Source organism: Lissotriton vulgaris, chromosome 5 (genome assembly GCF_964263255.1).
Source record: "Lissotriton vulgaris chromosome 5, aLisVul1.2, whole genome shotgun sequence".
In the NCBI taxonomy this organism is placed as follows: Eukaryota; Metazoa; Chordata; class Amphibia; order Caudata; family Salamandridae; genus Lissotriton; species Lissotriton vulgaris.
This window is the reverse complement of record NC_141693.1, coordinates 1,497,959,762-1,497,984,586: the sequence shown is the minus strand read 5'-3', so window position 1 is coordinate 1,497,984,586 and position 24,825 is coordinate 1,497,959,762. Positions and strand designations below refer to the sequence as shown.

At 44.3% G+C, this 24,825-nt stretch overlaps 1 pseudogene; it reads right to left on the bottom strand.

Annotated features, from left to right (window-relative positions):
* LOC147712840 (elongation factor 1-alpha, oocyte form pseudogene) overlaps window positions 1–24,490 on the bottom strand; it is a 189,701-nt pseudogene extending 165,211 nt beyond the window's left edge.
* Window positions 24,491–24,825: the final 335 nt, after the last annotated feature.

Here is a 24,825-nt window from a genome sequence, read left to right as displayed (position 1 = left end):
ATTTATTTGATAGCAAACCTGTCTCCCCTTCCACGTGCCAGTGCATGTCACAAATCTCTGACATGCACTGGCTTGACTTAAAAGAACACAAATCTCACAGACACTGCTAGGGGTGATTTATAAAAGGTAATCTTTCATTTGTGGAATTTAGAAAATAAATTAAAAAAAAAAACGATTTTCCCCAGCTGGGGATTGAACCCTGGTCTATAAGCACTCATAAAGTCCGTGAACTACCCCTGTACCAACTGTTCTGCATAGTTTTTCTCAGCCCAAAGCCTTTGTGTCTTTCACAAAGGGTGATGTCACTTTTCTCTTTCAATGCTGGTTTACTTATAGCATGCCACAAATGTACACTTGATTTTCGTTATTTATAAACAAAGAGCCCTTCCTTCCTCCCATTCTGGCACTTGGCCCATGCATTTCGTTTTCTTACACAACCATTCCCAAAGTCTCATTCCACAAATTAAGGGATTTGTTTGATAGCAAACCTGTCTCCCCTTCTACGTGCCAGTGCATGTCACAAATCTCTTACATGCACTGGCTTGACTTAAAAGGACACAAATCTCACAGACACTGCTAGGGGTAATTTACAAAAGGTAATCTTTCATTTGTGGAATTTAGAAAATAAATTAAATAAAATAAATAAAAAACAATATTTCCCAGCTGGGGATTGAACCCTGGTCTAAAAGCACTCATAGAGGCTGTGAACTACCTCTGTACCAACTGTTCTGCATAGTTTTTCTCAGCCCAAAGCCTTTGTGTCTTTCAAAAAGGGTGATGTCCCTTTTCTCTTTCAGTGCTGGTTTTCTTAGAGCATGCACAAATGTACACTTGATTTCCATTATTTATAAACAAAGAGCCATTCCTTCCTCCCATTCTGGCACTTGGCCCATGCATTTAGTTTTCTTACACAACCATTCCCAAAGTCTCATTCCACAAATTAAGGGATTTATTTGATAGCAAACCTGCCTCCCCTTCCACATGCCAGTGCATGTCACACATCTCTGACATGCACTGGCTTGACTTAAAAGGTCACAAATCTCACAGACACTGCTAGGGGTGATTTACAAAAGGTAATCTTTCATTTGTGGAATTTAGAAAATACATTTTTATAAAAATAAATAAATCATGATTTTTCCCAGCTGGGGATTGAACCCTGGTTTAAAATCACTGATGGAGGCTGTGAACTGCCCCTGTACCAACTGTTCTGCATAGTTTTTCCCAGCCCAAAGCCTTTGTGTCTTTCACAAAGGGTGATGTCGCTTTTCTCTTTCAATGCTGGTTTACTTATAGCATTCCACAAATGTACACTTGATTTTCGTTATTTATAAACAAACAGCCCTTCCTTGCTCCCATTCTGGCACTTGGCCTATGCATTTAGATTTCTTACACAAACATTCCCAAAGTCTCATTCCACAAATTAAGGGATTTATTTCATAGCAAACCTGCACCCCCGTTCCAGGTGCCAGTGCATGTCACAAATCTCTGACATGCACTGGCTTGACTTAAAAGGACACAAATCTCACAGACACTGCTAGGGGTGATTTTCAAAACGTAATCTTTCATTTGTAGAATTTAGAAAAGAAATTTAAAAAAAACAACAAAAAAACGATTTTCCCCAGCTGGGGATTGAACCCTCGTCTAAAAGCACTCATAGAGGCTGTGAACTGCCGCTGTACCAACTGATCTGCATTGCTTTCCTCAGCCCAAAGCCCTTGTGTCTTTCACAAAGGGTGATGTCCCTTTTCTCTTTCAATGCTGGTTTACTTATAGCATGCCACAAATGTACACTTGATTTTTGTTATTTATAAACAAAGAGCCCTTCCTTGCTCCCATTCTGGCACTTGGCCTATGCATTTAATTTTCTTACACAAACATTCCCAAAGTCTCATTCCACAAATTAAGGGATTTATTTCATTGCAAACCTGCACCCCCCCTTCCAGGTGCCAGTGCATGTCACAAATCTCTGACATGCACTGGCTTGACTTAAAAGGACACAAATCTCACAGACACTGCTAGGGGTGATTTACAAAACGTATTCTTTCATTTGTGGAATTTAGAAAAGAAATAAAAAAAAAAACAAAAAAAAACGATTTTCCCCAGCTGGGGATTGAACCCTCGTCTAAAAGCACTCATAGAGACTGTGAACTGCCCCTGTATCAACTGATCTGCATAGCTTTCCTCAGCCCAAAGCCCTTGTGTCTTTCACAAAGGGTGATGTCCCTTTTCTCTTTCAATGCTGGTTTACTTATAGCATGCCACAAATGTACACTTGATTTTCGTTATTTATAAACAAAGAGCCCTTCCTTCCTCCCATTCTGGCACTTGGCCCATGCATTTAGTTTTCTTACACAACCATTCCCAAAGTCTCATTCCACAAATTAAGGGATTTATTTAATAGCAAACCTGCCTCCCCTTCCACGTGCTAGTGCATGTCACAAATCTCTGACATGCACTGGCTTGACTTAAAAGGACACAAATCTCACAGACACTGCTAGGGGTAATTTACAAAAGGTAATCTTTCCTTTGTAGAATTTAGAAAATAGATAAAAAAATAAATAAAAAAAGATATTCCCCAGCTGGGGATTGAACCCTGGACTAAAAGCACTCATAGAGGCTGTGAACTGCCCTTGTACCAACTGTTATGCTTAGTTATACTCAGCCCAAAGCCTTTGTGTCTTTCACAAAGGGTGATGTCCCTTTTCTCTTTCAATGCTGGTTTACTTATAGCATGCCACAAATGTACACTTGATTTTCGTTATTTATAAACAAAGAGCCCTTCCTTGCTCCCATTCTGGCACTTGGCCCATGCATTTAGTTTTCTTACACAAACATTCCTAAAGTCTCATTACACAAATTAAGGGATTTATTTCATAGCAAACCTGCACCCCCCCTTTTTTCAGGTGCCAGTGCATGTCACAAATCTCTGACATGCACTGGCTTGACTTAAAAGGACACAAATCTCACAGACACTGCTAGTGGTGATTTACAAAAGGTAATCTTTCATTTGTGGAATTTAGAAAATAAATTTTAAAAAAACAAAAAAAAACAATTTTCCCCAGCTGGGGATTGAACCCTGGTCTAAAAGCACTCATAGAGGCTGTAAACTGCCCCTGTACCAACTGATCTGCATAGCTTTTCTCAGCCTAAAGCCTTTGTGTCTTTCACAAAGGGTGATGTCCCTTTTCTCTTTCAATGCTGGTTTACTTATAGCATGCCACAAATGTACGTTTGATTTTCGTTATTTATAAACAAAGAGCCCTTCCTTCCTCCCATTCTGGCACTTGGCCCATGCATTTAGTTTTCTTACACAACCATTCCCAAAGTCTCATTCCACAAACTAAGGGATTTATTTGATAGCAAACCTGCCTCCCCTTCCACGTGCCAGTGCATGTCACAAATCTCTGACATGCACTGGCTTGACTTAAAAGGACACAAATCTCACAGACACTGCTAGGGGTGATTTACAAAACGTAATCTTTCATTTGTGGAATTTAGAAAATAAATTTTTTAAAAAACGATTTTCCCCAGCAGGGGATTAAACCCTGGTCTAAAAGCACTCATAGAGGCTGTGAACTGCCTCTTACCAACTGATCTGCATAGTTTTTCTCAGCCCAAAGCCTTTGTGTCTTTCACAAAGGGTGATGTCCCTTTTCTCTGTCAATGCTGGTTTACTTATAGCATGCCACAAATGTACACTTGATTTTCGTTATTTATAAACAAAGAGCCCTTCCTTCCTCCCATTCTGGCACTTGGCCCATGCATATAGTTTTCTTACACAACCATTCCCAAAGTCTCATTCCACAAATTAAGAGATTTATTTGATAGCAAATCTGTCTCCCCTTCCATGTGCCAGTGCATGTCACAAATCTCTGACATGCACTGGCTTGACTTAAAAGGACACAAATCTCACAGACACTGCTAGGGGTAATTTACAAAAGGTAATCTTTCATTTGTGGAATTTAGAAAATAAATTAAAAAAATAAATAAAAAACGATATTCCCCAGCTGGGGATTTAACCCTGGTCGAAAAGCACTCATTGAGGCTGTGAACTGCCCCTGTACCAACTGTTCTGCATAGTTTTTTTCAGCCCAAAGCCTTTGTGTTATTCACAAACGGTGATGTCCCTTTTCTCTTTCAATGCTGGTTTACTTATAGCATGCCACAAATGTACACTTGATTTTCGTTATTTATAAACAAAGAGCCCTTCCTTCCTCCCATTCTGGCACTAGGCCCATGCATTTAGTTTTCTTACACAACCATTCCCAAAGTCTCATTACACAAATTAAGAGATTTATTTGATAGCAAACCTGCCTTCCCTTCCACGTGCCAGTGCATGTCACAAATCTCTGACATGTACTGGCTTGACTTAAAAGGACACAAATCTCACAGACACTGTTAGGGGTAATTTACAAAAGGTAATCTTTCATTTGTGGAATTTAGAAAATAAATTAAAAAAATAAATAAAAAACGATATTCCCCAGCTGGGGATTGAACCCTGGTCTAAAAGCACTCATAGAGGCTGTGAAGTGCCCCTGTAGCAACTGTTCTGCATAGATTTTCTCAGCCCAAAGCCTTTGTGTCTTTCAAAAAGGGTGATGTCCCTTTTCTCTGTCCATGCTGGTTTTCTTAGAGCATGCCACAAATGTACACTTGATTTTCGTTATTTTAAACAAAGAGCCCTTCCTTCCTCCCATTCTGGCACTTGGCCCATGCATTTAGTTTTCTTACACAACCATAACCAAAGTCTCATTCCACAAATTAAGGGATTTATTTCATAGCAAACCTGCCTCCCCTTCCAAGTGCCAGTGTATGTCACAATTCTCTGACATGCACTGGCTTGACTTAAAAGGACACAAATCTCACAGACACTGCTAGGGGTGATTTACAAAACGTAATCTTTCATTTGTGGAATTTAGAAAATAAATTAAAAAAATAAATAAAAAATGAATTTCCCTAGCTGGGGATTGAACCCTGGTCTAAAAACACTCATAGAGGCTGTGAACTGCCCCTGTACCAACTGTTCTGTATAGCTTTACACAGCCCAAAGCCTTTGTGTCTTTCAAAAAGGGTGATGTCCCTTTTCTCTTTCCGTGCTGGTTTTCTTAGAGCATGCCATAAATGTACACTTGATTTCCGTTATTTATAAACAAAGAGCCATTCCTTCCTCCCATTCTGGCACTTGGCCCATGCATTTAGTTTTCTTACACAACCATTCCCAAAGTCTCATTCCACAAACTAAGGGATTTATTTCATAGCAAACCTGCCCCCCCTTCCAAGTGCCAGTGCATGACACAAATCTCTGACATGCACTGGCTTGACTAAAAAGGACACAAATCTCACAGACACTGCTAGGGGTGATTTACAAAAGGTAATCTTTCATTTGTGGAATTTAGAAAAAAAATAAAAAAATAAAATAAAAAACGATCTTCCCCAGCTTGGGATTGAACCCTGGTCTAAAAACACTGACAGCTGGTGTGAACTGCCAGTGAGCCTTCGACTTTCCTGGAATTTTCCCCAGTTAAAAGTCTAATTGTCGTGAAAAAATGATGTCAGTCCCTTCTCTATTTCTATGGTGTTTTGTTTAGATGCTGGAAATGCACTATGACTAAGGAGGCCATAGTTCTCCCAGATACTGCTAGGGGGCGATTTACAAAGCCACAGCTTTCATTTGTGGAATTTAGAAAATAAATAAATAAATAAATAAATAAATAAATAAAAGATTTTTCCCAGCTGGGGATTGAACACTGGTCTAAAAGCACTCAATCAATCAATCAATCAATCAAAGACATTTATAGAGCGCACTACTTACCCGTAGGGTCTCAAGGCGCTGGGGGGGGGGGAGGTGCCGTTACTGCTCGAACAGCCAGGTCTTCAGCTTCTTCCTGAAGGAGAGGTGGTCTTGGGTCAGGCGCAGGTCGGTCGGGAGGGAGTTCCAGGTCTTGGCGGCCAGGTAGGAGAAGGACATTCCTCCTGTTGTCGCTCTTCGGATGCGGGGGACGGCGGCGAGGGCGTTGCTGGCAGATCGGAGGTGGCGTTTGGGAGCGTAGAAGTTGATTGGGTTGTTGAGGTAGCTCGGGCCTTGATCGTGTAGGGCTTTGTGTGCGTGGGTGAGGAGACGGAAGGTGATTCTTTTGTTGATGGGGAGCCAGTGCAGGTCTCTCAGATGTCCGGAGATGTGGCTGTTGCGTGGGATGTCGAGGATGAGTCTGGCTGAGGCGTTCTGGATCCGCTGGAGTCTCTTCTGTAGCTTGGCGGTGGTACCGGCATAGAGGGCGTTGCCGTAGTCCAGTCGGCTGGTGACGAGGGCCTGGGTGACGGTCTTCCTGGTCTCGGTGGGGATCCACCAGAAGATCTTCCGTAGCATGCGCAGGATGTTGAAGCACGACGAGGAGACGGCGTTGACTTGTCTGGTCATGGAGAGGGAGGAGTCCAGGATGAAGCCCAGGTTGCGTGCGTGGTCTGTCGGTTTGGGTGCGGTGCCCAGGGCGGGGGGCCACCAGGAGTCATCCCAGGTGGAGGGCGAGGAGCCCAGGATGAGGACCTCCGTCTTGTCTGAGTTCAGTTTCCCTGTGTCCTACCAGTGAGCCATCTATTTTGCTGGAATTTCCCCAAGCCAAAATCCTAATTGTCATCGAAAAATGATGTCAGTCCCCCCTCTATTTCAATGGTGTTTGGAATTTAGATGCCACAAATCCTCTCTCAATTTCTATGCTTCAAATACAAATAGCCCTTCCTTTTTAGTCTGCCACTAGCCCCATGCATCTCTTATTTTTACACAATCATCCCCAAATTCTCATTCCACGAAATAAGTGATTTCTTTCATAGCAAACCTGCCCCCCTTCCACATGCCACACTGCATGCCATTAATGCCTGACATGCACTATGACTAAGGAGGCCATAGTTCTCCCATGCACTGCTAGGGGGTGATTTACAAAAGCACAGCTTTCATTTGTTGAATTTAGAAAACAAACATATATATTTTTTAAAACAATATTCCCTAGCTGTGGTTTGAACCCTGGTCAAAAAGCACTCACTGACCCTATGATCTGTCAATGACCCATCTATTTTGCTGAAAGTACTGGAGTTCTGGACTTTTTGGTTCCGTCCAGAGGTGTCAGGGAACAACACCCAAAGACCCCGGAGTTCCACCTGCCTTGGTGCACAAATGAACAGAAACATGGGCTTCTCGATGGTGGCGTCAAAGACCAAAGGTTTATTACTGCAGGGACACAGAAGTCACAGATACTACACACGGGCAGTAACCAGGAGCCTGTTCAATTTGTACAAAGCGGGTTTGCTCCTTATATACTAAATTTTAAGCTGGGGGCGAATTCTTTACGTGTAATACATTCCCAAAACCTTTGTGTCTGAAACAATAAATATTTGGCGTTACACAGGAACCGTCGATAATATCTGAGGCCAAACATTGCGAAGAGAGGGGTTCCCACTAGTTTGTCACAATTCCCTGTCAATATTGCATTCAGGACCCGGACCGCCTCATCGTAAAGTTCGTTACCTCCCCCTAATAAAGATTCAGAAAGAAAGAAACAGAGCCAGGTGTGGAAGATAGAAAAGTGGGATAAGGGATGTTTGTGGGTTGTAAATGGGCAAGGCTACCGGCTTCGGCCGCCTAATCATGATTAGGACAATGGACACGAAGACCAGTTTGGCAGGGCTGGCCTCGGGCAGAGGAGGTAGCCTTTGTCGAGTCATGCAGCTACAGCGTGATCTGGTTTAAGGTGCACGTGTCATGAAAGAGGTGAATCTCCGGCTAAAGTTACGTGTCCTTAATCGAAATGAAGTGATCAGAGGCTATTGCATATGTGAGGGCAAGAAACACAAAATGGCGGCCATGATCTAAGATGGATGCCGTGGGTAGATCAGAAATGTGTTTATAAAAGGAGTGCTCTTGCTCGTAGCATAGCGAAAACACCAGGATATACTAAATGGATCATTTGCGGTTCGCTGATACCAATATTATGTATTTCCGACAAACTTGAAAACACGGGTTCACATCGTCACGGAACCGTCACGGAACCTCAGACCCTCCTTTTGCCCTTACATAGGCAATTACTCAGTCTATGTCAGAATCTAGTTCTATGCTCATCAGGTCAGTGACATGCTGTTGTATCATCATCCTTTCTCGTGTCTTTTCTCCAAACGCAGGTGGTTTTCTGAGACATGTTGCAGCACAAAGACTACACAGAGCAGGACCACACTGGATAATCAGACAACATGAGAATAGGAATACTAAGATGACACCAATGACCATTAGAACCTTCCATCCCCACGCTGATATCAGAGTCCAAAACCACTCCATGAAGGACCAGTTTCCCTTGTCTACATGTATGAAGTCTGAAATCTTGTGCAACTTAGAGATCGCCTCATAGACTGTTGGAGCATTATTAGGAATAAAGACACAGCAGCTCGATTGGATCATTCTGCATACCCCACCTCGATCTGCAAGTATAACGTCTAGAACCATACGGTTCTGCAACGTCATGAGCCTATCCGCCTGAAGCTCAGCTGTCAGATTGCTAAGGGCACCAGCAGTTTCGGTAATAGTAGATTCAACTACCCGTGTTAGCTGACGTATGTTTCTACTATTGGCCATAGGTCCCCAGAACGGAAGGAAGCCTTTGAAGAAGTCTCCAGCTTCCTGACCAGCGGTATCTTCCTTGCTGAAGACACCTCTCGCTACTCTGGTTCTGTGGTAATCAGATGAAGCAGTGTATGTCGGAGGCAACAATCGAGCAATATAACATGATCCTGAAAAGTCGGCAGGCAACCATGTATAAGCTCTGTCTCGACAAATGAAGTAGGTACCCCTAGCAGTAAGGAAGGCAGGGGAAGAGTTAGCCGGAAACACGTAAGTCTCTACGCACTCACTCCTCCCTAGCTGAGCTCTCGGATTTCTCCCATTACCTTGCAGGCAGACCTGACCTCGGTGAGGTACGACCCAGATTGGAGTTGAGCTTTTACGCTTGCTTTCTCCTAAACTAAGGCGATACTCTGAAGTATTCCAACTTAAATATACTCGCAATTCGTCTCTAGGGTAAGATGGAGTATTATTGACGTCCTTGACCATGTCAATAATTCCCTGGACTAAGGCTTTGTTGGCAGAGTTATATTTAGTGGAACGCGGTGGACGTGGAGGATAGGTTTCAAGGGCATAAGCAAAGATGGTTTGGAAGGCCTGAAATGATCCATTATAGCTGTAAGGCAAAACCAGATAAGGAATACCTTTATCCATAGTGTGGGGTATCAAGCCACACACCCAGCAGTCTGTAGTGTTAACTACCAGTTGGTGTTGGTGCAAGAGCTGTACAAATGTGTTGTTGGTGAACTCTGAGCGTCTGGCTTGCTCATGTTCCGGAAACGAGTGAAAAGAGTGTATAGAAGAAACAGTAGAAATAGCAGGATCAAGGGGAGGTACTGTAGAAACTGGCACAAAAATCAAATTTATACTAAAGACGATTCCACCCACCAATGTTGCTAAGACAATCACAAATGTAATGGCACATTGCATCAAAAAGCATTTGCTATGAAGAATTCTATTAAGTCTGTTTCTGCGAACATAAATCACATTCTCTCGTTGCAGCGCAGGAAGCTCCATCTTCTACAATCCGCTCGCGACCACTGATGATGTGTACGTAGATGAAAATGCCTCTATCAGCCCTGGGAGTTCCCAGAACCAACAGAAAGATCGACCTTGTGTCAGACCCCTGCAAATTCAAACTAGGCACACAGCCACGACCCTACGGCTACCCAGACGGCAAGGCAATTTTAAAAACAATAAACAAATAGCAAACTTCCTGGCTGAAGGCAAAAGTTCAATATATATCAAAATCACAATATGCAGTTGCCTGCTTTATTTGTCCATTTTATGGCTTCTTAGGTTGTATCTCTGCTTCGCTGGTACTGTCTGATCGGAAAATAGTGTATCACTAGCAGTTGTTGCAGAGTTTAAGTTCGCAGATAGCAAAGTTTCTTCCGATGCTGGAGACAAATGTTCAGTGTTCAAAGGAGTCTTTTCAGGAGGAGAGTCGGATTTTGAAGTGTCAATTCGGCATCGCTGAAAGAGATGAACTTCGGTGTGCTTTCAGATTCGGAGGCACCAATTCCCTTTTTCACCCAGTCGTCGTAAGGGAGCGGCAAAGGAACACGCTTAACATGAGAGGCGTGTATCCAGTGCTTACGGCCAGCTACACGAACTGCTGTCCTCGTTGCCAGTAAGATCTGAAAAGGCCCCACAAATCTCGGCTGAAGGTTCTTTGTCCTCGCGAAGTTCTTGATGACAACCAGATCTCCTGGTTTCAGCTGATGCCCTGGACTCTCCGGAGGTTTTGGCAAAGCATCGAAAACCTGTTGATGAATAAGACTCAATTTAGCAGTCAAGTCGTAAAGGTAGTCTATCAACATAGGATATTCTATGGAGCAAAATTCTTTAGGCCTTGGTACACCCCAGATATTTGCCGGGCGACCAAAGACTATCTCGTACGGGCTAAGCCCTATTCTAGAATGTACTGTTGCTCTCGTTGATAACAAGGCCAAAGGAAGTGCGTCTGGCCAGGCTAAACCTGTGGATGCTTGTATTTTGGCTATTTTCAGCTTGAGGGTGCCATTGTAACCCTCGACTAAACCAGCAGACTGGGGATGATTTGCACTGTGAAATTTCTGTTTCAATCCTAGGCCGGCACACACACTCTGCATAACTTTCCCTATAAACTCACTTCCGTTATCTGACCATACAATCCGTGGCATTCCATATCTAGGGAAAAATTCTTTGAGAAGAATTTTGGCAGTTGATAGGGCAGTATTGTCCTTTAATGGATATGCTTCTATCCACCTGGAAAAAGCACAGACTACCACCAGGACATACTTCAAATTATTGCAGCGCTCCATGTGAATGAAGTCTAACTGAATCACTTCAAAGGGGCAGGAAGGAGGAGCGAAATGACCAGCTGGAGTTGGAGTTCCCTTGCCAGGATTATGCATCAAACACACCATACAATTTTTCACCACTCTCTCTGCACACTTACTGATTCCCTCATTCTTCCAGACCGGAGCTAACATCTTACATATCCCTTTAGAACTTATATGCGCTACTCCATGCGCCATCGTCACTACTGCAAGCACATACGCATCAGGCAACATCCAACGTTGCTGTTCTGTCAAATCAATCCAACATCCATTCGAGTCCAACTTGCCCGTACTTTCTCTCCATACACGTTTCTCTTCCTCAGTTGCTTCTTTCTGAATTTCTTTCACACTTTCCATAGTATCCTCACACATTCCAGACTCAGCAATCCATCTTGCAGACGTAGCAACATACATTCTGCTCATCGTGTCTCTAGCTGTCTGTTTAGCAATTTCGTCCGCAAAAGCATTCCCACGACCAACATCATCCGTGATTGCTTTATGAGCACTGCACTTTACAATCGCAACTTCAGTCGGCAAGGTTAGAGATTCCAACAAGTCGTTAACTAGCTGACCATGTTGGATCTTAGTCCCATGGGACGTAATGAAACCTCTTTCTCTCCACAATCGGCCAAAACTATGGGCCACGCCAAATGCGTACTGACTATCTGTAAACACATTCACTCTCTTTCCCTCAGCTAAAACACACGCTCTCGTTAGAGCTATCAATTCTGCAGCTTGGGCAGAATTCTGACTCACTCTTGCAGTCTCCACAATCGCCTTCAAAGTCGTTACTGCGTAAGCAGCAGTCACATCACCATTCTCCAATTTAAAACATGACCCGTCCACATACAGCGTACCATCCGGATCTGATAGCGGAGTATCTTTTAAATCAATGCGTCCTTTCGTCTCTTCCTCCGTTTTGAAACAGCAATCATGTGGCTCGGAATCACTCGACTCTTGATCAGTCGGCAACAATGTTGCTGGATTCAATACATTGCATCTTTTGATCTGAATATGACTCGCTAGTAATGTCAACTCGTAACCAGATAATCTCGCACTAGTAAGGTGTTGTGTCTTCGTTCGGTTCATGAGTGTATCCACTGCATGAGGAACCATGACCACTAGCATGTTATTCATCACCAAACCAGCAGATTGTCGAATGGAAGCTGCAGCTGCCGCTGTAGCTCTCAAACAACTAGGCAACGCTCTGGCTACCGGATCTAATGTTGATGAAAAATACGCACAAGGGCGTTGTTTATCACCAAACTTCTGTGTCAGAACACTCAACGCACAACCTTCTCTTTCGTGAACGTAGAGCGTGAATGGCTTACTGTAATCGGGTGTACCCAATACAGGAGCTGAACACAATGCTTTTCGTAATTCAGTAAAACTCTCTTGACATTCATCAGACCATGGCACCGGACTCGGAACATTTTTCCCAGTCAAAGCTACCAATGGTTTCGCTAAAAGAGAAAAATTTGGGATCCACTGCCTACAGTAAGAGGTAATACCTAGAAAGGCACGTACTTCTCTCTGTGTGCGTGGAACACTCATCTGCGTAATTGCTTTTATTCTTTCTGGGGTCAACTTCCTTCCCTCCTTTGACAAGAGATGACCTAGGTAGGTCACTTCTTGACAGCAGTATTGCATTTTGGAAGGAGACACCTTGTGATTCAAATTAGACAAATGATGCAATAAGGAAATTGTAGCTGCTTTGCAAGTTTCCTTGTCATCGGCAGCCACTAGAAGATCGTCTACGTACTGTACTAGAGCAGAACCTGGAGGAAGGACAAAGGAATCTAACTGGCTTTTTAATGCTTGACTGTAAATGGATGGACTCTCACAATAGCCTTGTGGAGCGCGTTTAAATCTGAAACTGCGACCTCCTAGACAGAAGCCGAAAATATCCCTACTTTCTTCGGCTATCGGAATGCTGAAAAAGGCATTCTTTAGGTCAATAACTGAGAACCATGTGGCTGTGGCAGGAATCAATGTTAACAAGGCAGTAATGTCTGGCACCACAGGAAACTGCGGGACTACAATCTTATTAACTTCTCTAAGGTCTATGACAAACCTGTACACTGGAGGTTTTGTAGGATCAGTTCGCTTCAGAATCGGCAATACAGGACTGTTACAGACATTTCCTCTAGTTTCTTCAACCACACCTTTCTTAATCAAATCTTGCACAATCAATAAAAGCGCACGCTCTCCTTCACTAGATATTTTATATTGGGGGATTCTTGGAAATTTTACATTAGTTTTCAAAGTTACCACATACGGTGGAATTTCTAGGAGACCTACATCATTAGGACCAGTCGCCCAAAGAGAGTCAGGGAGTGAATGTAGCTCTGGCGGGAGTGCGTCCATTGACAAGTACATCGGAGAGGTGATATTTTTACCCAATGTAAGCTGTACTCCTTCTGGAGAACAGTACAATGTCGCATATAGTCGTTTTAACAAATCTAAACCAAGCAGATTTTCATTACAACCTGTCGTCAAAATCAGGGGTGCTTTCAATTGGCATGGTCCAACAGAAATAGACAAAGGACCAGATATCGGGTTGTAAACAGGGGCGCCTGAAAAACCTACGGAAACATTTGTTGAGCCGGACAAAGGTGCGCCAGGGAGTTTCGCATGAATGATAGAACTTTTTGCGGCACCAGTATCCAACAGAAACGGTTCGACTACACCTGATGTTGCTACTGCGACATAAGGCCCACTCTGATCCACTGGAACTGATACTACTCCCTCTCTCTGTCCATGGCTGTCCTAGTACCCATTTTGCTGAAAACCCTCATCTACTTCATTATAGTCCTCAACAAGGTACTGTTGAGATCTATTTTGCTGGGCAGATTGTCCATTTCGTTGATCAAAGTGATTGGAGGGACGATCATTCGTTTGTGGAGGCATAGTACCTCGCCCTCGACCTCTAGAATTTTGCACAAAACCACCACGACCTCTCTGAGCTGCTGCTGCATTATTTTGCGCTAAGATCGGACATTCATTTTTATAATGACCCTCTTTCTTACAGTACGCACACTGATTCCACTGGTATTGAGGTCTTGATGAGCCATAATCTGTCCTTTGGTATGAACCTTGCTGCGTATTAGTCTGATTCGTGCGAGGCGGATACGCCTGCTGCAAAAGAACTTTAGTTTTTAAATCTTTCGTTTTCTTCTCTGATTTTTCCTTTTCCTCTTTATCCCTATTTTCATAGTACTGTGCAGTCGCAAGTATCTGCGCTGTCGTAGATACAGCCCAAGCACTTTCTGAATCCTTTAATTTATTGCATAATTCGGGTAACAAATTATGCACAAATTTATCGACAAACAGTCTTTGCCCTCCTTCTGTACTCATGTCCTGACCACTATGATCTACAAAAGTCTCTTCAAACCTCGTGAAGAAGTCGGAGACACTTTCGTCTTTCTTCTGCCTGCATGCTGACAACTTGTCCCAATTTACACGCAATGCTGGCATCAGAGTCTTCATTAGATCAATTATTCTACCTGGAAGATTAGCGATTAGAGGTTCGGGTTTCGCACCACCTATTTGCTGACCATCTGCTGCAGTGATAGCTGCCCAATCACCACCTAAGGCAGCTTGATGATCCTCTCTACGAATTTTAGCCCACACTGGTTGCGGAACTACGTTACCAAACAACATATCGATGTCGGCTAAGTTCATTATACAAGCTTCAACTGTCTGTGTTAATTCCTTGTAATATCCGGCTGGATTTTTACGTGGATCTGGCAAGGCCTGTTTCACCGCTAACACTTCAGCTCGCTTCCATGGAATGTGTATCCACACTCGTTGGAACTGTGCTGGAGCAGCTGCAATTCCTGCATTATCATCACGTTGTATTGCTTCGCGCCAGATTGGAGGAACCTCCCTCATAGGATATTGGCGACTTAGCTTCATTTTACCTTTTTCTAAGTCTCTCGGTGAACGAAGAGATGGATCATTCCTAAAACTTAAAATAAGTTCCATCGCTTCCTTTATATTCTCACCCACTATCATTCCAGCAGCAAACTCTTTTTGAACCCTAATTAAATCTTCCAAATCTGATTCGACATCATCTTCTTCTATTTCCTCACGTAACAACGAGCACATCTCATCAAAGACGTACCGTTGCGTCGGTTCCTTCCACTGCATAAATGTGTCTAACACATCTCTCGTACTATATCTTCTACTCTTCGAAATCCATCTGAGAGCCGTGGAATCTAAAATTCCCCGTTCCTCAGTACTTGGAAGCTGACTACGTCTCTGAACTGAATCAGGAGTAGGAGTCTTAATTAAAGTTTTATATAAAGGAGACAGCATATTAGTAACAGAATCAGTGATTCTTCGACGAACAGAAAGTGGAGTTAGCACACTCGCAGACGTAGAGAATGCAGTAGAGGTAGGAATAGATAACGGAACAGTAGGAGTATCGAGGAAAATAGTTTGTGGAGCAGTAGGTACAGAAGTAGGTATAGAGGCTGGCAGTGTAGGAAGAGGAGGAGCTGTAGGAACATTCACATTCATCACAGGAGGTACAGGAACTTGATTCTGAGGGACAGGACCAGGAACACCAGGTTGTCCAGCAACCGGCAATTGAACATTCGGGACAAGTGGAGCCGTAGCACCTTGTGCATACGGTGGAGGTGACCTTAACAGATAAGATAGCAGAGGATCGTTTTCGGAATCCTCCAGTATCTTAGCCATTTTCGATGGCAAGGCAGGATAGCACTTGTCAATCGCTAGGTTATGCTCTCTAATTGCTACATCTATGGCTTTCTCACACTCGTTAGCCTGCAACTGTTTAGCCGCTTGCTCTAGAGTTAACTCTTCTCGTTCTTTCTGTTCTTTCTTCAACCTTTTCATTTCTCTCTGTTTGGATTCTTTTCGCCAGTAACGGAAAGAATCAAACATTGCCGGCCGGGCTTTCTTCTTGAACAATTTCGCTTCTAAGTTGTCGAGAATCTCGGGTTCAAAACTACCATGCAGTGGCCAACTGAGGACACCATCCTTCTTACAATAACGGACCCATACCTCATTATAAGATATAGGACCCACGCCATGCTTACAATATAAATCATATAGGGGAGTCCCAATCGGAGGAACCAGACATGAGTCCTCTAATCGTGAGTCACGGTTGCAACCAAAACAAGACAACATTTTCCGACTTACCATTTTTTAGTCCGGAACACAAAACAAACAAAACACGGAACAAATATGTGCACTCGAACCAAGAACTTAGGCCTACCAAAACGAACTGATGTATCGATACCCAAACTAAACCAAATAGATTATCGTAACTAGAACAACCAGTGATAATCTTACAAAACCAAACCAAACCAAGAACCGATCAAGGATTTTAACAATCCTCACAAAAGTAACCAGCTAGCTATCACTAAATACTTAACTGAGTCACTGAAGACGTCACCAAGGAGAAACCCGTCACGTTTCGCTGTACTAAGGACTGCACCTCGGGTCCAAGACAGGGCGACGGTCAAGGCAACGGCCCACTGCAGCCGTCCTGAACGGGAAACCCTCGTGGAAGAGAACTTCGGGCCACTTTTGCGATATGCCGGGATCGATGAAGTGGGGCGCCTCCCTCAGGAATCTTCACACGAAGCTTCTCGAACTCTTCAGGCTTTTGGACCGGTACCGAATGACGTCGCCCCACGTTGGGCGCCAATTGGAGTTCTGGACTTTTTGGTTCCGTCCAGAGGTGTCAGGGAACAACACCCAAAGACCCCGGAGTTCCACCTGCCTTGGTGCACAAATGAACAGAAACACGGGCTTCTCGATGGTGGCGTCAAAGACCAAAGGTTTATTACTGCAGGGACACAGAAGTCACAGATACTACACACGGGCAGTAACCAGGAGCCTGTTCAATTTGTACAAAGCGGGTTTGCTCCTTATATACTAAATTTTAAGCTGGGGGCGAATTCTTTACATGTAATACATTCCCAAAACCTTTGTGTCTGAAACAATAAATATTTGGCGTTACACAGGAACCGTCGATAATATCTGAGGCCAAACATTGCGAAGAGAAGGTTCCCACTAGTTTGTCACAATTCCCTGTCAATATTGCATTCAGGACCCGGACCGCCTCATCGTAAAGTTCGTTACCTCCCCCTAATAAAGATTCAGAAAGAAAGAAACAGAGCCAGGTGTGGAAGATAGAAAAGTGGGATAAGGGATGTTTGTGGGTTGTAAATGGGCAAGGCTACCGGCTTCGGCCGCCTAATCATGATTAGGACAATGGACACGAAGACCAGTTTGGCAGGGCTGGCCTCGGGCAGAGGAGGTAGCCTTTGTCGAGTCATGCAGCTACAGCGTGATCTGGTTTAAGGTGCACGTGTCATGAAAGAGGTGAATCTCCGGCTAAAGTTACGTGTCCTTAATCGAAATGAAGTGATCAGAGGCTATTGCATATGTGAGGGCAAGAAACACAAAATGGCGGCCATGATCTAAGATGGATGCCGTGGGTAGATCAGAAATGTGTTTATAAAAGGAGTGCTCTTGCTCGTAGCATAGCGAAAACACCAGGATATACTAAATGGATCATTTGCGGTTCGCTGATACCAATATTATGTATTTTCGACAAACTTGAAAACACGGGTTCACATCGTCACGGAACCGTCACGGAACCTCAGAACCTAGAAATCCTTAATATTAAGAGTGTAGTCTCAACCTTTAGAATAATTTTTTTTTTCTGAAGGTGGCACTTCGCTCACGCGTGTCAATGAGCACTCCTTAAAAAAATCATATTTCACATGATTACATTTAGCTGTTACATGTTGTGAACCATAATTTCTAATGTTATATGGCATCTAGTAGAAATCTGTGCCCTTCATATTATGGTTTATCAAATATAGCTAATACCTGTATGCACTTTAATATAATATATTCATGCTGCTATTTTCTTACTGTATTTTAACATATTAAGCAGTGCTGTTATTTGTCTGTTTCTGATTGCCCACATTTTTGCACTTATTAATCTATGCTGCTATAGTCAAGAAAAACGGACCAATTTTAAGGAGTGGTCGTCTTATATATTTGCCGCTCTTTTATAATATGAATATTTATAATTCCGTTTATGCTATATATACAAGTCCTTGTTATTTATTGTCATTTAGGTGGATGGAGGTATTTAAATTGATTAATACGCAACGGTATTGCTATCACTGCTCCCCTATGGAAGGACAGTCTTTCCATCCAAACATCTCCGTCTATTTATCAAAGATCAACATCCCATGCTTCTCTAAGTTTATCCAATGTAGTGAAGCTATTCGTCACCAGTGACTGATAGATCTTCGAGATGTTATGGTTCTGCAAATGGCCCATGAAGCCCTTGGCTTCAATCAGACTGAATTTGTGAATAGCCTCTAACCCTGACATACTAGGATAAATCGCAATGCTAAAATTTAAGTGATTTATAAAATGTACTTTTTGGCATCTGGTACTCTTGTTGAAGATCTTGGAATGATTTCAGAACCAAGCTTTGCAATACGTCTCCTAATGTGTAGACTCCTATATTATTACACCCTCCATGTCCGGATAATGCAGCTAGCTGCGGCAAATGATCTTTGTGGCACAGTGGGGTTTCCCCAGTAAATTTATTCCACCACCCCATCCTGCGGAGAGACTGTTTCCACACCTAGAATACCACCCGAGTGGCCGGCGTTAAAGAATTGCGTAGAGGCGCCAAATACAGTATGCTATGTAGGGTGACTCTTGTACACACCTTCGCTCTACTGCATGAGCGGTGCCCTTCCTGTCCCCATACCACCATTCATTCGGCACCAAAAGATGCAATGCCATAAAGTACGATTGCACATCCGACATGGCCAGCCCCGAATACGTCGATTGACATCAAGTACTCAGCGCCACTCTGGAGGCCCCTCCTGTCAACAGAAATTGACCCAACGCTGCCTTCACCTGGCAAAACCACATAGGGAGTATCTTATATGGATGGTTCTGCAATTGGTAGAGCAGGCCCGCCAATGACACCATTTTAAAACAAGCACTGGCATAGCCATTAGGTCTAGCCTTTTTGGACCTTATAAGTGTTTATCAATGCAGTACATTATCCCTCACTGGCAAGCCCACACACTCTTAACATCTTTGAATAACCGTACAAGTTTTTTTTCTTTATTTAAAGTCGATATGACAAAGGAGAAGGTGTGGCATAACGGCCAAAGCAGACAACTTTGGACTGGAGGTGACGATGTTCGAGCCACCTCGTTGGCTCAACAACCTTTGATTCTGAGCAAATCACTTTTCTCCCCATGCCCCCCGTCTAAAACAAGTTGAGCTATTTACATATACATGTAAAGTAAAAGTGGGCTGTTCATAAGTGATTAAAGGCATGCTGTCATGCTCTGTCGGGAGATGGGAAGGGTCTGCTATAGAGCAAATCCAACAAAAACACTGCCAAAACACTGCCACATCTCCCAGCACCTGCGCACACTCCACTGGCTCCCTGTCGAGGCGAGAATCATCTTTAAGATGCTCACCCATGCAGACAAGGCCCTCCACAGCACCGGACCAGCATACCTGAACAGCCGACTCAAATTCCACGCACCCCAAAGGACCCTACGATCAGCCCAGCTCTCCTACGCCGTGGTCCCCCGCACCAGAAAGACCAGATCGGGAGGCCGCTCCTTTTCCTTCGTCGCTGCCAAAGCATGGAACGCCCTTCCGCTGCACCTCAGACAGACAACATCGCTCCCCATCTTCGCAAGAAACCTCAAAACCTGGCTCTTCAACAGACCCCCTCCTTGATGGAATGGAATCTGCACCCCCCCTCCCCCCCACCCCTAGCGCCTTGAGACCCTTACGGGTGAGTAGTTGCGCTTTAACAAACCCCTGATTGATTGATTGAGTGCAAGTAGGCAAATTCAAAGTGAAAATGCAGCTGTGCGTGCCCATGCTCTGTTGGAGGTGGGAGAGGTGTGATTTGGAGGCAAGTCATGAAAAAAATTTAACATACAGGCGTCATTAATAAAATAACAGTGCACAATAGCGCTGCTCGATGTTGTGTATGAGGTAGGAGGGATCTGCTTTTGAGCCAAAGAGCAGTTAAAAACAATGATGCTGGAGCTCAGACAAAGCTTGTCCTGTGTTTGTGGAGGATTGAGCACCATCCAGGTGCTGGTAGCGCGTGCAGCCACCTTGCTTTTAATAAACATCATGATAGTGGCTTGCAGTGGAGAGCACACAAAGCGAACAGGGAGGCATTTGTTGCAGGCACACATCCATGACCGCAATCAATAAATAAAGGTGCACAGCAAGCACTGCTCAATTCTGTGTATACAAAAACATGTGGTTCCTGATAATAAATAAATGAAGATGCGTAATGAGCGCTGCTCGATGCTTTGTTGGGGGTTGGTTCTGCTTTTGAAGCAATGCAAGACAAGCCACGTTGTGAAAGTGAACTCGACCGTTCTATGCTTAATGACCAATGACGAGGAATTCAGCTGGTACCCTGCATGCCGCTGCTTGCTCCTGACAGATGGAGGCCGTGGGAGTGAACATTTACATAAAATGTTGGACATGCACCCGCCTTTGGCCAATTGCGTGCTTATATTTTTAAAAGCCACATGCAAGGACATTATCTGAAGCTGCCTCGAGTTCGACTGTTTTTGACAATAATATTGAGGAGATGTTCTTTAGTTTTTGGTCCTCTTCTGCGACCTTGGGCCATCTTCGACGCCTACCACAATTAGAGAGAATTAACTCCTTTGAGGAGATGAGGTAATTCCCAATGGTATTATATTTTTTGTTGTGAGGGGCCCATTTATTCTTTAATTTTAACATTAGAGTGTTGTGGTCACTGTGAATAGTTAGGCCCACTTCCATGTCAATGACATCGGCCCAGAGGCGCAAATCTACCAAGATATAATCATTGCGGTAAGGGCATGCAATTTTATTGGAAGTATTTTTCCCCCTGATGTCGGATAGGGTTCTGCCATTTGTTGCTTTTATGCCATATTCTAGTATTATAGCACTAACTTGGATTACAATCTCAGACCATCTTTTTACTGGTGGTAAAATGCATTAGATCTTCAATGCTAAGTGGTTCGAATGTGCAGTTAAACTCGCTGGCCACAATGATTTTCGCAGACGGGGGCACTTGTTTATTTGATTTTCTAGCTGTGTTAAGATGGTCGAGGACTTGCCATTTACTGTCCCTCTTATATAGACATTAAAGAGCTCCAATAGATATCCTTGTAAGCCACATAATGTCGGAACTTCCTGTGTCATGTAGGAGGGCTGAGCAGCCCAGATCTAATCTGATCCAAGCTGTTAGTCCTCCAGAAGGCCTGCCCTTTCCCGTAGACACTGCCGGGATATGGAATGTACTGTAGCCGGATTTATACAGTGCAGTTACACTCCTGGTCTCCTGGAATAAACATATACCATGAGTTTCTACAAACTTGTTCCACAAGGGAACTGTCATATTTTTCTTTAACCCAGCTATGTTCCAGGAGAGGATGTTTAAGTGGGTTTGATCAACGGAAGTGAGCCTTGAGGTTTCCTTATGTGTAACATTTTCTTGTGGAATAAGAATGAGAGGCGCCAAAGGTAGCCCTGGTTGGTCAGAGAAGGGGTGCTGCGACAGAAGGATTTGCGACTCCTCTCCCCTTCTTCAGTTGTATTCTGATAGAGTCAATCATTAGCGTCCAAGTTTGACCTAGGACCTTCAATTCCTACAGCATGTTCCTTTACCCCACCACTTACAGTTGCAGTTAGAATGGGACGGCGCCTTAATTGTATACGGGATGAATCAGGGGAGGAAGTTCTATACTCTAATGCTACCATGTTTTCAGCCAGACTAGCATCTACCAGTGTTAATTCAATACTATCTAATGTCGTATTGGTGATTATACATCTTCGTTCTTTAGTTATGTCCTCCCTAATGATGGAACAACACCCTCGTACATGACGAATCTAGTGGATTGATTTATTAATCAGTGATTTGCCATTTTTAGGGCTTCTAGTCTCAGTGAGTTTGGGGACATTAACTATGAAAAATATATTTGTAGGTGTGTTTTGGTTCTCACAATTTCTACGGCCCGAGTTTGTTAGAGGAACTGACAGAGTATGAGTTCTATTGTGTATGCCCGGTGGTACTTGTTTGTTTACTAGGAGATAGGATCTATCTGCACTGTCTTTGGTATAAACGTGTCTATTAAGTATGTGCTGTAATGAGCCTCCTTTCCCCCTGAGTGATTCGGACATAAACCTTGCAGCGTCTGAAATGTTTGAGCTTGGGCCCACTTGGCTGCGTGTGCTTTCCTGAGCTGCATGGGGGACCAATCCGACTTGACTTATATTTGTTTTAAGGTTAAGTGTAGAGTTGACTGTTACACAGAGCTCGGTAAACATGCTTTTCATCTGTTCGATCTCCCCTCCAAGTGCCTTTATAACGGCTACTGGGTCCCCAATATATTTATTACATGTGAAACTTTGCACCTTCTCAGGTGTATCATGCAATAATGGTGTTAATATCGAGTGAGAGTGTACACTTATCGTATCAAGGGAGGCAAATCTGTTGGAACATTGGGCAATAAAGCCCACCTGATTTGGCAGCCTACTCTCTTCTTGGGCGATCAAAGACTCATGCTCAGGGGATTCGCTTCAGGCTGGGACTTGATGTATTAAAAATTGATGGAAATACCGCTTTTTGGGGGGGGACTACAGGGCTCTTAATGGGGGTGTTTATTGACAGGAGTACTAGGCTCATTAACTAGGATTTTTTCACATTCTAGTATTAAGTTGTCTATCCTATTCATCACACAGTTAGCACCAGCATTTATTATGAGTTTCCTCTGTCTCTTTTTCTTCCTTTGTTCTATTGGCATCCCATTACATCCCCAGCTCCCTCCATTGCTTTCCTTTTGCCCATTTTTGGTTTGGGTAGACCTTATAGGTTTTTTTTTATCACACAATGTACTAAGAATAAAAGTCAAAGAGCACTGTGGCACAAGCACAAGGTAGCATTTCAAATCAAATATAGATGGCAACCAAGGAACTTATATCAGTCACTAGATTGAAACAGACATTACCTCGTGGGTTGTGCTCCAAGGCAAACGAAAGATGAAAGGGACCAGGCCCAGCCCTGCCTCTTCCTGGCTCGAATGGGCGCAGACAGGCCCGCCCTGCTGGAGAGCAATGTTGGCTTTCAGCCCCTTCGGCGCCCTCTGCTGACCCGCTCAAACAGCTATCAGCAGGGCACCCTGTGAGAAGTAGTCCTGGTGACGGCCGGCTCCCTTTTCGATGATGGCAACAGCAGGGGTCCGGCGAGCAGGGCCGGGTGCTATGAATGAAGCCATTTCCCTCACGGCAGCGGCGAGCTGGCTTGGTGAGTCCCCCATTCACATTAGTCGTGGAATCTCACAAAGCGTTGGTTTTTACTCATAGCCCTGCCCTCCGTGTCTTTCACCCACAAGGGCAGAACCCTGGTGATCGTGACGCAACTTTTTTCTGCAAGGTAGCGATCAAATCCTCCACTCTCTGGACCCTGATCTCGGTCTCAGTAATGCGCTCCACCGCATTCCACAGATCCTGTCTTAGAAGCATGACATTGGAGCCCACGCAGTGAGTGCTAACCCGCCTGCTTCCACAGATAGTTGTGTCCTCCCTACTCTGTTTCACCCTGCAAACTCAAGCGCTGCCTCCAGCCGACCTGGGCAGTATATCTCACACCCCGCATTGGATTCCACATTGCGCATGAAGCCTAGGCCTGGCTCCTTGCTTGGTAAAAGTCAGTAGCATATATGGTGTCCAGCAATCACAAGCCAGCCTTCATGCCATAGGTCCAATATTTGCCACTGCCACAAGAACCACAAATGTCCATGTAGGGCTGTTCACTGCTTCACAGGGCTCTTTTTACCTCACATCAGCTAAGGGCCCTGTGCTCGGCTCTGCTCCCCAGTGCTTCCAATGGCACTCTTCCCCTGCAGTCATGGGCAATGCATACCAGGGCTCAAGCCGTAACACTATTGTACATAAAAAGGGTCACAGTGTCCCTCCACTGAGTATATATATATCTGCCTTGTGGATCCCAACACCTCCCGTGCCAGTCCCTATGCTACAGGCCCCAATGCTACATCCACCGGTAAGCAGAGTAACATGAGCCGGCCCACAGCCCTACAATTGGGCCCAGCGCAGTCCCAATGGCCCCCCACAGGCTGTTCGGACCCCAGCAGGCAATTCACTTGACTCCGACCCCCGGTTAGTCTGTGGTACACCACATCCCTGCATCCTGATCTGACCTCTAGAATCAATGTAGAAGCTGGGTGGAGGGGAGATGATCAACAACAATCATCGGGTCACCACTGGGGACCTCCCGGTCACATATACATCGTTGCTGCCACAACACGCACGCCAAGCCATCGACCAGGAGTCAGTTCTGCACTCGGCCAGCGCTTACACCCTCGGAGCACAGTGGCGGTGCCGCACCCCTCGTTCTCTGCTCCGGCTGCCATCCAGAAGGCTCCACTAGCATCTTGCCCACTAGGCCTCCGATGCCGCACACCACCTCAGCCACTGCAAACTCTCCTGTCATGGCTGTCTATGGGTGAGAAACACTGCAACAAGGTTCACAACATCTGTGGTAGACTTGGAAATGTAGGTTATCCAATGAAACAGGATAAATCACATATTAGTATCTTTGTTATTGTATTGTTCTGCTGAACACAGAATTTAGCTACCGTTCCTTAGTGGCTTTATTGACACCCACACCCATCTATCAGATGCATCACCAGTTAGGTGGCACTGCTGTCAAAACGTTTTGGGTGCACAAGTTTGTGTTAAGTTCCACAATGTAATATGTGTCACTTTATTCACTAGCATGTAGTCTGAGGGTCAACAACACCATAGTCATGACACTAATGGGCACAT